This window comes from Dromiciops gliroides, chromosome 2, assembly GCF_019393635.1.
Source record: "Dromiciops gliroides isolate mDroGli1 chromosome 2, mDroGli1.pri, whole genome shotgun sequence".
Classification (NCBI taxonomy): domain Eukaryota; kingdom Metazoa; phylum Chordata; class Mammalia; order Microbiotheria; family Microbiotheriidae; genus Dromiciops; species Dromiciops gliroides.
In genome coordinates, this window is record NC_057862.1 from 698,483,641 (window position 1) to 698,493,441 (window position 9,801).

Genomic DNA, 9,801 nt, shown 5'->3' on the forward strand with positions numbered 1-9,801 from the left:
CGTCCCCACAAGTCACGTGAGCCTCTTCCTCTTTCCTCCCCCCCATCTTCGAGGGTCTCTTAGCGGGGTTCGCTAAGGGACACTTGCTGCCCCCCAGGCACGACCCCCCGACCTAGGGCCCTGACACGAGGAGTTGGAGGCCCCGCGAGTTCGCCCCCGCTCTCCTTCACTCTCCCGCCGCCGCTGCGAAGAAGGCGGGCGGCGGGCGGAGCGCAGTGCGCAGAAGCGGGCGAACGCAAGTCTCGCGAGAGACTGGGGAGGTGGTCGACTCAGCGGGCGGGGCGTGCAAAAAGGAGTCACGTGGAAGGGAGGCGTGGCCCCGCCCCTTTCGGGAAAGTCAGGGGTGGGGCCTGGGGCCTGGGGAGGTGTCCCAGGTGGCGTCACACCCCTTCTTTTACTGAGAAGGCCACTGAGGCCCAGGCTGGGGAAAGGCTCCCCTGAGCAGTCATAAACCACTGGAAAGGCAAGGCCTTGAGGTCACCCGAGGATAGACCCTGTCCCCACTCTACACCTGACGCATGCGCCTTAATTAACCTTGAATTCGCCTCCGCCGCCCAACTCAGCGATCATCCCGGTTCTGCGGCGCCCCCTGCTGGGCATCTGTGGCTGCTGCGAGCAGCCTGTGCGGAGGCATCGTCAATGACCACGATGACGTTGATGCGCCGCCCAAGAGCTGTGAACAAGTGTCATCCTTGAGGGCTGGGGTCAGTGGACTTGGGAGAGAAGTCCCCAATCAGAACCGATCATACCCTGAAGTACTGCACTAGGTCCTGGCGACCCCCTCCCCTTTCTCCCAGGAGCTCACGGGAAGTTCTGGACCGAATAAGGAGGAAAGACTCCCAGAGCGAAGGCCCGGGCATGAAGAGGATCCCGTGGAGAAAGTGGGGTCTTAGCGGGGACTTGAAGGAAGCCCCGGGGTCGGGGTCCAGGAGGTGGCGATGAGGAGAGTGAGAGTTCCAGGCCTGAAGGAGCTGCCAAGGTGGAAGCCAAGAAACCCTCAAGGCTGAAAGCATTTTCATTGGAAATCTTTTCAGTTGCTGGGGTCCCATTAGTCAGGACTGCCTCCAAGCACGCCGCAGGAATGGAAGGGCCGCGGTCCGACGGATCCACCACAAGAAATTGTCTCAAGACCCCGTTTTGCCCTGTGCCTTTGGGGGGGGGGAGCTCCGAGGGTTCTGATGAGCATGTCTAAAACTCCAGGGGCCCTGATGACAATAATTGATGTAGGGGCTGAGGCAGGAAGTGGTTAGGACCACAGATGTAAAAGCTTCCTCAGGAGACCATCCTGGCACAAAGAATGGGGTCTCTGCCCAGTCTGCCAGTGGCATAGTATAGTGTAAATTGTAAGAGCACCTCCTTAACAATGGAATCACATCAGCACCCACCCCTCTCCCCCCATTCAGAAGAATTGTCCCAGGAGATAAGCAGACCAGCTCTGAGGCCTGAATGCCACAGAGTGTTTCCTTGAAATGACAAGCATGAGCTATGGCCTGGAGGCATTAAGGCCATGAGCTAGGGTCAATCATCTGAGTAATCTGAGAGATGACAGCAGGACCATTATCTCTCTGGAGTGATTTGGGAAGGCCAAACCTAAGAATTATTTCATTGAGAAGGGTTTTTATTCTATTCTGCACTTTTTCTGTTCTGCTGGGAAAGGCTTCTACCCATCCAGTAAAGGTATCTACAGAGACTGAGAGGACCCTATACCTTTTGCAGGGTGGTAGGTGAGCAAAATTTACCTGCCAACCTTCCCTGGTAGTTCCCCTCCTCTTTGGACTGGCTTGAAGAGAGAGGGAGGTTTGAGGGCCTCAGTGGTATTAGTTTGGGGGCAGAGGGCTCGGAAATTGCAGGCCCCTCGGATGGCCTGTAAAGAGAGACTTGACTAAAGTGGTTAGAGCTTCCCTAACCAGGTGAATGGAATGGTGAAGGCCCACTGCAAATCTGCACATGGTATTTCTGGGGAGAAGCAGCGAACCAGAGGGAGAGCAGCACCTGCCTGTATCCTCATGAACATTTCAGCCTGTTCAGTCTCCTCCTTACCTTGGGACACAGTAGGGTGAAAGGGGGCCAGGGCCAGGGAAGATGGGCAACCAATTTAACAGCAAGGTCAGCCCTGTGATCCCCCTGTGCTGTGGAGGAGTTGATGGCTTGTCACCCTCAGCAGTGTGTGACAGGACCTGGCTGGGCTGTTTCCGGCCTCAGGTAGGTCCAGCATCTCCTCTCTGTGCTTCACAGGAGAATTCTCTGAGGTCAATAGTCTTCTTTCTTTCCCAACGACTCTGCAGGCATGTAAAACATGAAATGCATAACAATCTTTAAGCTAAATAAATCCTCCTAGGTACCACCCTTTCTCTCATCAAAATGTGTTTGCAATGGGAAGAAATTTCAGTTTTTTATAATGCCGTGTAAGAGTTAGCAAGCAGATGGCAAACCCGAGTGTTAATGTACCTAGTTGTTGTGGTATATCAAGTGATCATACATTTAGACTGAAAACAGCAAGATCTTACATACTTTCACTGTGCTCATATCTTCTACTGAGTACTTGCTCTGATTATAGAAATCTGCTATAAAAGAAAAAGTGTGTGTGTGTGTGTGGGGGTGCGGCTAGGTGGCACAGTGGATAAAGACTGGCCCTGGATTCAGAAGGAACTGAGTTCAAATCTGGCTTCAGACATTTGACAACTTAGTAGCTATGTTGATGTGAGATGGAATTTGGGGTCAAATTGATCGTGAGTCGTCCCAAAAGAATGACAAGACTCAGTGACTCAGTTTCCTAAGTTTTATTGCAATACTGTGAGTGAACACAGGGAGAGAACCAGAAAAGTGGAATCTCTTGAGTAGGGAAAGAAAAGATAGTTATATTTACAGTATGGATAAATTGATTATCATTCTCATTATAATAATCTCCACCTTAGAGAGGTACAGGGGAGGGCTTATCCTCATTTGGAGTTCCTGGGGGCTTGATCCAACCCCCGAGGCAGGTACCTTTTTCCTTGGAGGTATGTTTTTGGAGTTTCCATGTCAAAAGGTGAATCTGGGGACAAATTTGGCCTTTTATGCCCATGTCAACTTTTGATTCCCATGGCTAGTTTCAAAATATTGTCATTTGTCAGTTTGAATTGCTATGCCCTGTCAGTGTATCATCCTTATAGTTAAGGTCTCTATGATCTGCCTCTTTATGTTCTTGTTATGGGGGCTGATTAATGTGGGACTTGTATTAATGAAGACTCACGTCTTAAGTTATCCATTAACTGGGGTCTAAATCCCTTTTAGAGCTCATATCTAAATTAGAGCTTGGGTTTTAGGCTTTTCTGTTAACCCCTTTTTTGCCTCCTACATCAGTGTGATCCAGGGCAAATCAATTAACCCTCATTGCCCCGCAAAAGAAAGAAAGAAAGAGAAAATAAAAGAAAAAGAGAAAAAGCAGGGACATAATTATAACATCGAGGATAAATCTATTTGATTTCAGGTAAGAGTCACAAGCAACAACCAGTCATACCGCAATAATTCTACCTCATAGCCAGACTTCAGGAACAGCCAGGTGGGAAACATTTCCTATTCAGCAGAAATACAACGGGGAAACTGAGCCAGAAGGATCCTACATTAGTGGAGACCAAGATCGTCCTCTCAGCTTTTTCCCAGATTCGGCATTCTCTCAAGTGGTGGATTACTGACTTAATAATCTATCAGAAACTATACCTGAATTCAAAACTCAAAGCAATATCAATTACGGTCCCAAAATAGTTTATCTTAAATAGCAAGTTTCTACTTTCATGGAGTTGCAATGAGCAAAAAAAATTTACCAGGAGACACACACATGTGCAAGAGGTTTTATATAACATCTTTCACTTGGAATAAAAAAAAAAAACCCAAAAAGTCAAAAGAGCCTTTTCTTCTTCTTGAGTTTAAACTTATCCTGGTGTAAAGTTCAATCATTAGAAATTATTTCTATATAATAAGTAAATATAAATTCTCAGGAAGACAATTCTTTGTTTAGGAATTTCATAATTAACATAGCCTATAAGAAATGGGTAGGAGTCTCATATAATTTACAGTTGTTTCTAATTTTAACCCACACACCAATTTAAAAGTTACTTTATTCATTCATTCATTCATTCATTCATTTATTTATTTAAGTGAGGCAATTGGGGTTAAGTGACTTGCCCAGGGTCACACAGCTAGTAAGTGTCAAGTGTCTGAGGCTGGATTTGAATTTAGGTACTCCTGAATCCAGGGCTGGTGCTTAATCCACTTCGACACCTAGCTGCCCCTAAAAGTTACTTTAAAATTTACCAGTACTTTAGTTTGCAAGACTCTGTAAATATCCATGTTCCAATCAAACTCAATTACTTTTTGGTTTTTCCAGATTCACACAGACCTTTTGATTGCAAGCAGGCACTTAAAGTGACAGTATGCTCCTCTTTTTTTTTCCTTAAAAGTTTCCAAACTCTTTACTTTCAAGTTCTCTGTTCACAGTATCAGCGCAAACAGGGTACAACTTTCTATTTTATAGAAAATTCTCTGGTCTTGTTCTCTCTCACCCACCCCCCTGATACTTTGGTTTTATTTCAGTTAACTGTGATTGTGATAACCTGTGTGAACTCTTTGGCATTTTTAGACTTAACATCGGCTGCAAAATCTCTGTGATTCGGGGTTGACATGAGTAATATGAATATTCAAATCAGCTACAAAGGACCTATGAAGGTCTCTAAAGAAAGAACTGGTAAATACAAGTATTCTTGTTAGTCCTTTGTTCCAGAAGAGGACCAAATGACCCCAGGAGGGTGATGTTTTGACTTGCCAGTGAACTGGATTTAAGTGAGGGAGAGCTGTGCAAAGTCATCAGCCTCACTCTCTCTCTCTTCCAGGGTCATCTGAGCCCAGTGGCAAGACAAAAGTCAAGATGACTGGTAATGTCCCAGGACACCATGGTTGTTCTTGGCCTTTCTAAGTTAAGGTCATTCCCACGTAGTATGCCTGAAGCAACACCCATTTAATGACTAAATACAAGGTAAGAATTGAGACCATCACAAAAGCATTAACTGAGAGGGGAAGATCCTTGGGTTAAACAATTGCTACTTGGACCCAAACAATGGGGAGCAGAGGCTTGGGCTGGGCCAATTGTTGGTCTATCTGTGAGAGCCAGAGTGATTTGGGTTTAAAGGCGTGGTCAGGTAGCCCCATTTGAGTCCCAGTGGGCTTGACAGAAACGTGATTTACCAGAGCTATGTTTCAAGAAATCATAAATGAAAACAGCAGTGGTCAAAGAGTCAGTTGTTCTAGCTTTTTGGGGGGGATGTTAAAAATTTTTTAAAAATCAAGCCCAAACCCCAAGATAGCTTTATGACACCTCAAGTGGAGAGAGGGAACATGGGTGCTTTATCCACCAAGCCATGGAGCTGCCTCTTACAAGCTATAGAGAGGATCAATTGAGAGTAGTCTGAGGGAGGCTTAGCTCTTGAAAAATGCATACACTCAACAAGCACACTTTGAAGTGTGGTCTGCATTGTCACTAATTTCTCCATAACTTTCTTCATTCCGAAGACCAATCAGACCATCCATCCAAATGCAATCGTCTGTAGCATTTGCTGATGTCCCAGGTGTCCTTTGTTGTTGAAGAGCACCAGTGACATCCCAGGCGATATTTTGTCTCGAGCATGAGTTGGATTTAAGTTGGAGCTGCTCCAAGTTGTCATCCTCCCTCTGTCCTCCAGGGTCAATGGAGTCCAGTAGAAGACAAAAGTCAGGACTGTTGGCAATGGCCAAGGATGCAGTGGGTGACCTTGGTGTCCTCCATTCCTGATCAAGCTCTCGGTGTTCCACGGCGCCTGCTTCAGTCTCCTTCATGGCGGCTGGAACAAACTTCTCATCCTCACATTCTGCCTGGGGGTGGAAGGGGTTGGAGAGAAAGTCATCGTATGCATTGGGAGACATGCCCCTGATTTACCAATGGGTTCAAGTCCCCTCAGTTACCCTCAGCCTGGATTAGTTCAGCTGCTGAGACTTTGTCCAAGTGTGTGTGAGAAAATTATTAATAATAGGGGTTTGGGGACTCCCAGAAGCCCCCCCTGAGAGAGCCTGGTCTGACCTTTCTTAAGGCCAGCCCAGAGTCAGGAAGTTACCTCACTCAAAACCACACCCACCTGAAAGCCTTGTTCCTGCCAGAGGTTTTGTTCTCTGGGCTCTGACATCAGCAGGATTGCACCGAACCACCCTCACATCCAGTCAACCAGCAGATTTGAATGATGCCAGCCATGAGCTTTAAGCAGTGTGTAAGGGCCACCTCTCGTCCTTCCCGCAGGGAGCTTACACTGGCTGATGGAATGCTCAAGGAGACAGGATGCAGATGATTCTCTCCCCTAGATCCTAGCTAAGCTTTCCTAACTTTCAGGGCCACGTGCTCTATCTTTACTAATACTTATATCCTTTAATAAAGGCTTAATGCCCCCAAACTGGTGCAGTAGCCTCTAATTTCTTTCTTGCCCCCCCTCTAATTTCTTTCTTTCTTTTTTGCAACAAATATTTATTTTATTTTTTCCAGTTACATGTAAGGGTAGTTTTCAACATTCATTTTCATAAGAGTTAGAGTTCCAAGTTTTTCTCCCTCCCTCCCTTTCCTTCCCCCTCCACAAGACATCAGTCAGGTTATATATGTACAATTCACAAGTGCTCTTTTTTCCAGTTCTTTCTATGGGGGTGGATAATACGCTCATTAGATTTCTTCCTTCCTCTTTAGGGGCCCAGTCCTTGCGTTACATAGTGGCAGTAACAATGACAACCCCACCACTAGCATTCACATAGCACTTTAAGATGGGCAAAGCATGTCCCAAATAGTCTTATTTGGTCCTCACATAACAATTCTATAAAAGGCAGTTGCTATTATTACCCCCATTTTACAGATGAGGAAATAGACTGGGGGTGGGGTGGGGGGTAAAGTGACTTCCCTAGAGTCACACAACTAGGAAGCATCTGAGGCAGGATTCAAATTCAGGTCTTCCTGAGCCCCGGGCCTAGCCCTCTGTGCACTGCCTCACTCAGCTGCCTCAGACAATCCATCCTCTGAGCCTGTTTCCTTCACTATAAAGTAGGAATAAGCATCTTCCGTGTCACCTGGGGCCTAATGGGAGGCAACTGCTTAGAAAACACGAAAGCTTGGCAGAGGCAGCATCTCACCAGGCAGTGGAATGGCTGGGCCTGGAGATTTGCCCAAGGCTGACCAGGCTGCTTCAGCTGGGGGGAGGGGGGGCGGCCTCTGAGCCAGGCTAAACTGCATAGACGAAAACCCCAGCCATGGGTGTGGCTCAGCATGGCCCATTCGCACAGTGGAAAGGCCCAGGAAAACCCTCAGGGACGCTGGGGTTTGCTTCTCCCAGCCCCAGCTGCAGGTTCAAGAAGCATGGGGCTCAGCTGGCCCTGGGGGCAGGGAGCCTGGGTTTCACCTGAGAGAGAAAGTTAATAAAAAGGGAGACAGGAGACGGTACAGGGGATGGAGAAAGTGAGAGAGGACAGATAGAAGGGGCCTGCTACAAGGACGTTAAGGAGACTGAGGCTATGTAAAGAGAGGGGCTGACAGACGGGAAAAAAGCCAAGAGCAAAGACGCAGGGGACGCTGGAGGACTAGGAGAACGGACAGAGAAAGGACGGACAGAAAGAGGTTGCTGAGAAAGGGACGATAGAGACACTTTGGAGAGGACTCTGGAAGACACAGGGAGGTCAGCGAAGTGAAAGGGGCTTGGAGTTAGAAGAAAGGAGCGGATCAGTGAAAGCCAAACAGGGAAGCTGGAGTGAAGGAGAAAAAGGGGGAAAGTTGGAGAAAGCTGGAGCATACCCTAAGGCAAGGGGCAGCAATGGGGCCCTTAGTGTATTAAAAGCAGACAGGTTGTATGATTTGCATTTCTTAACCCTTATCTCTTACATTGATTTTTATAAATAAACTCTGCTTTGGTTATTTAATTAAGAGGCTTCTTAATCATTTGCGTATCAATTTGGGAGCAGAGCAGTGTGAAGAAATTTTTAAAAGGCCCTAACAGATTGGCCTAGGAAATTAAAAAAAAAATTTGTTTAAAATTTTTGCAGGGCAATGAGGATTAAGTGACTTGCACAGGGTCACACAGCTAGTAAGCATCAAGTGTCTGAGGCCGGTTTTGAACTCAGATCCTCCTGAATCCAGGGCTGGTGCTTTATCCACTGCACCTAGCTGCCCCCCTGGCCTAGGAAATTAATAGCAGTCAGATAGCAAGCCAGTCAAAAGTCAACAGATCAGTCCCCCCAAATTAGGCCAGTAAATTAATTTTTTCTTTTACATTTAAATGGTGACCTCAGCAGGACTTATGGCCCAATTATAATTTTTCTAAAGTTAGAATTTTCCATATAATTATAATTTTCATATAAGCACAGTTATATACTTTTTTACATTAGATTAAGTTAAGTTATTTATTTATTTTATATAAGCCTCTCAGGAAAACAAAGACACTACCAGCTCCATCCTTCAGATGAGGTAACTGAGGCTGAGAGATTCCCATGTCTTTCTGAATTGTGTTTTTGCTGCACATGGTTCTAAATGCGTTTGTTAATACCAACAACAACATTAATAGCAGCTAGCTTTGGATCACTTTAAGGCTTGCAAAGCACTTTACAGATATTATTTCATCTAATCCTCACAGCTTCCCTGGGAGGGAGGTGTTCTTGTAACTTTCACTTTGTAGATGGGGAAGCAGGCATGGAGAAGTGAAGTCAGTGCACCCAGATATCAAGTTGTAACGCACTGTCTCCCTCCTCACGAGTCAATATGGTTTCATTCTTTGTCCTTGGATGCCCAGCACCTAACACGTTGCCTAGCACAGAGCAGGCTGTTCTTTTTGATTCATTGATGAGGAGACTTGAGGCTCCAAGAGTGGTCACACAGCAGGTCAAGCAGTCAACAGGCAAGTCAACTAACTGCCTGCTGAGTGTCAAATGCTGAGGATATGACTAGGAAAGAGAGAGATGCAAATAGGAAAGTTCCTGCCCTCAGGGAGCTTACAATCTACTGGGAGGCTCTCACTAAGGCACAATGAAGTACCTCCTCACTGACCTAGTGAACGTCAGAGGCAGGATTTGAATCCAGGGTTCTCCTCATGCTAAACCCAGCACCCTTTCCCCCTACCACATGGGCTCTTGGCACAGGGGAAGGCTCTGGATTTTCAGTCCAAGAACCTGGGTTTGAATCTTGTCTCTACTCTTCATGATCCATGTGATCTTGGACCAGTAACCTCTTGTGAGCATAGGTTGTTTTTTGCCCTCTGCATTTGTGCCCGTGCCCTGCATCGTGTGTGGCACATAGGACATGCCTAATACATGCTTGTATCAGGATGTGTCTGTTGTTCTGTCCTGCAGAGTTATCTTTCCCTCCAAAGCTTCTCCTGCCTCCCTGATGGGGCTGCCATGAGGAAAGCCCTTTGGGGCAGTGACTGAGCAGTCAGGAAGTCCAGGGTGTGGTCCTAATTTTTGACACTTCCTAGCTTTGTGAGCCTGGATTATCCTCTTAAATTCTGAGCCTCAGTTTCCTCATCTGTCAAATGCTGTGATAGAGAGCTGTCCTTAAAGTCAGGAAGACCTGAGTGCAAGTCTTGCCTTTAATCCACTTGGCCCTGGGTAGTCAGTACTGTCTCAGCACCCTGGGCAGCTCCCTGAGACTATGGGTTCCAGGGACTGTGATCTGAATCAGGCTGCCTCCACCCCAGGGTTCCCAGGTCTCCCTCGTAGCCACCTTAGGGGGATCTGGATGACATGATCAAGCCTCTCCCTGTTCCTCCCAGCCTC

At 46.8% G+C, this 9,801-nt stretch overlaps 1 long non-coding RNA gene across 1 annotated transcript; it reads left to right on the top strand.

The window, feature by feature from the left end:
* The first annotated feature begins 231 nt into the window (after positions 1–231).
* Positions 232–6,399, top strand: LOC122739908. The gene is made up of 3 exons (XR_006354691.1): positions 232–2,202; positions 4,869–5,011; positions 5,715–6,399. It is a non-coding gene; the product is annotated as an uncharacterized LOC122739908 (long non-coding RNA).
* Positions 6,400–9,801: the final 3,402 nt, after the last annotated feature.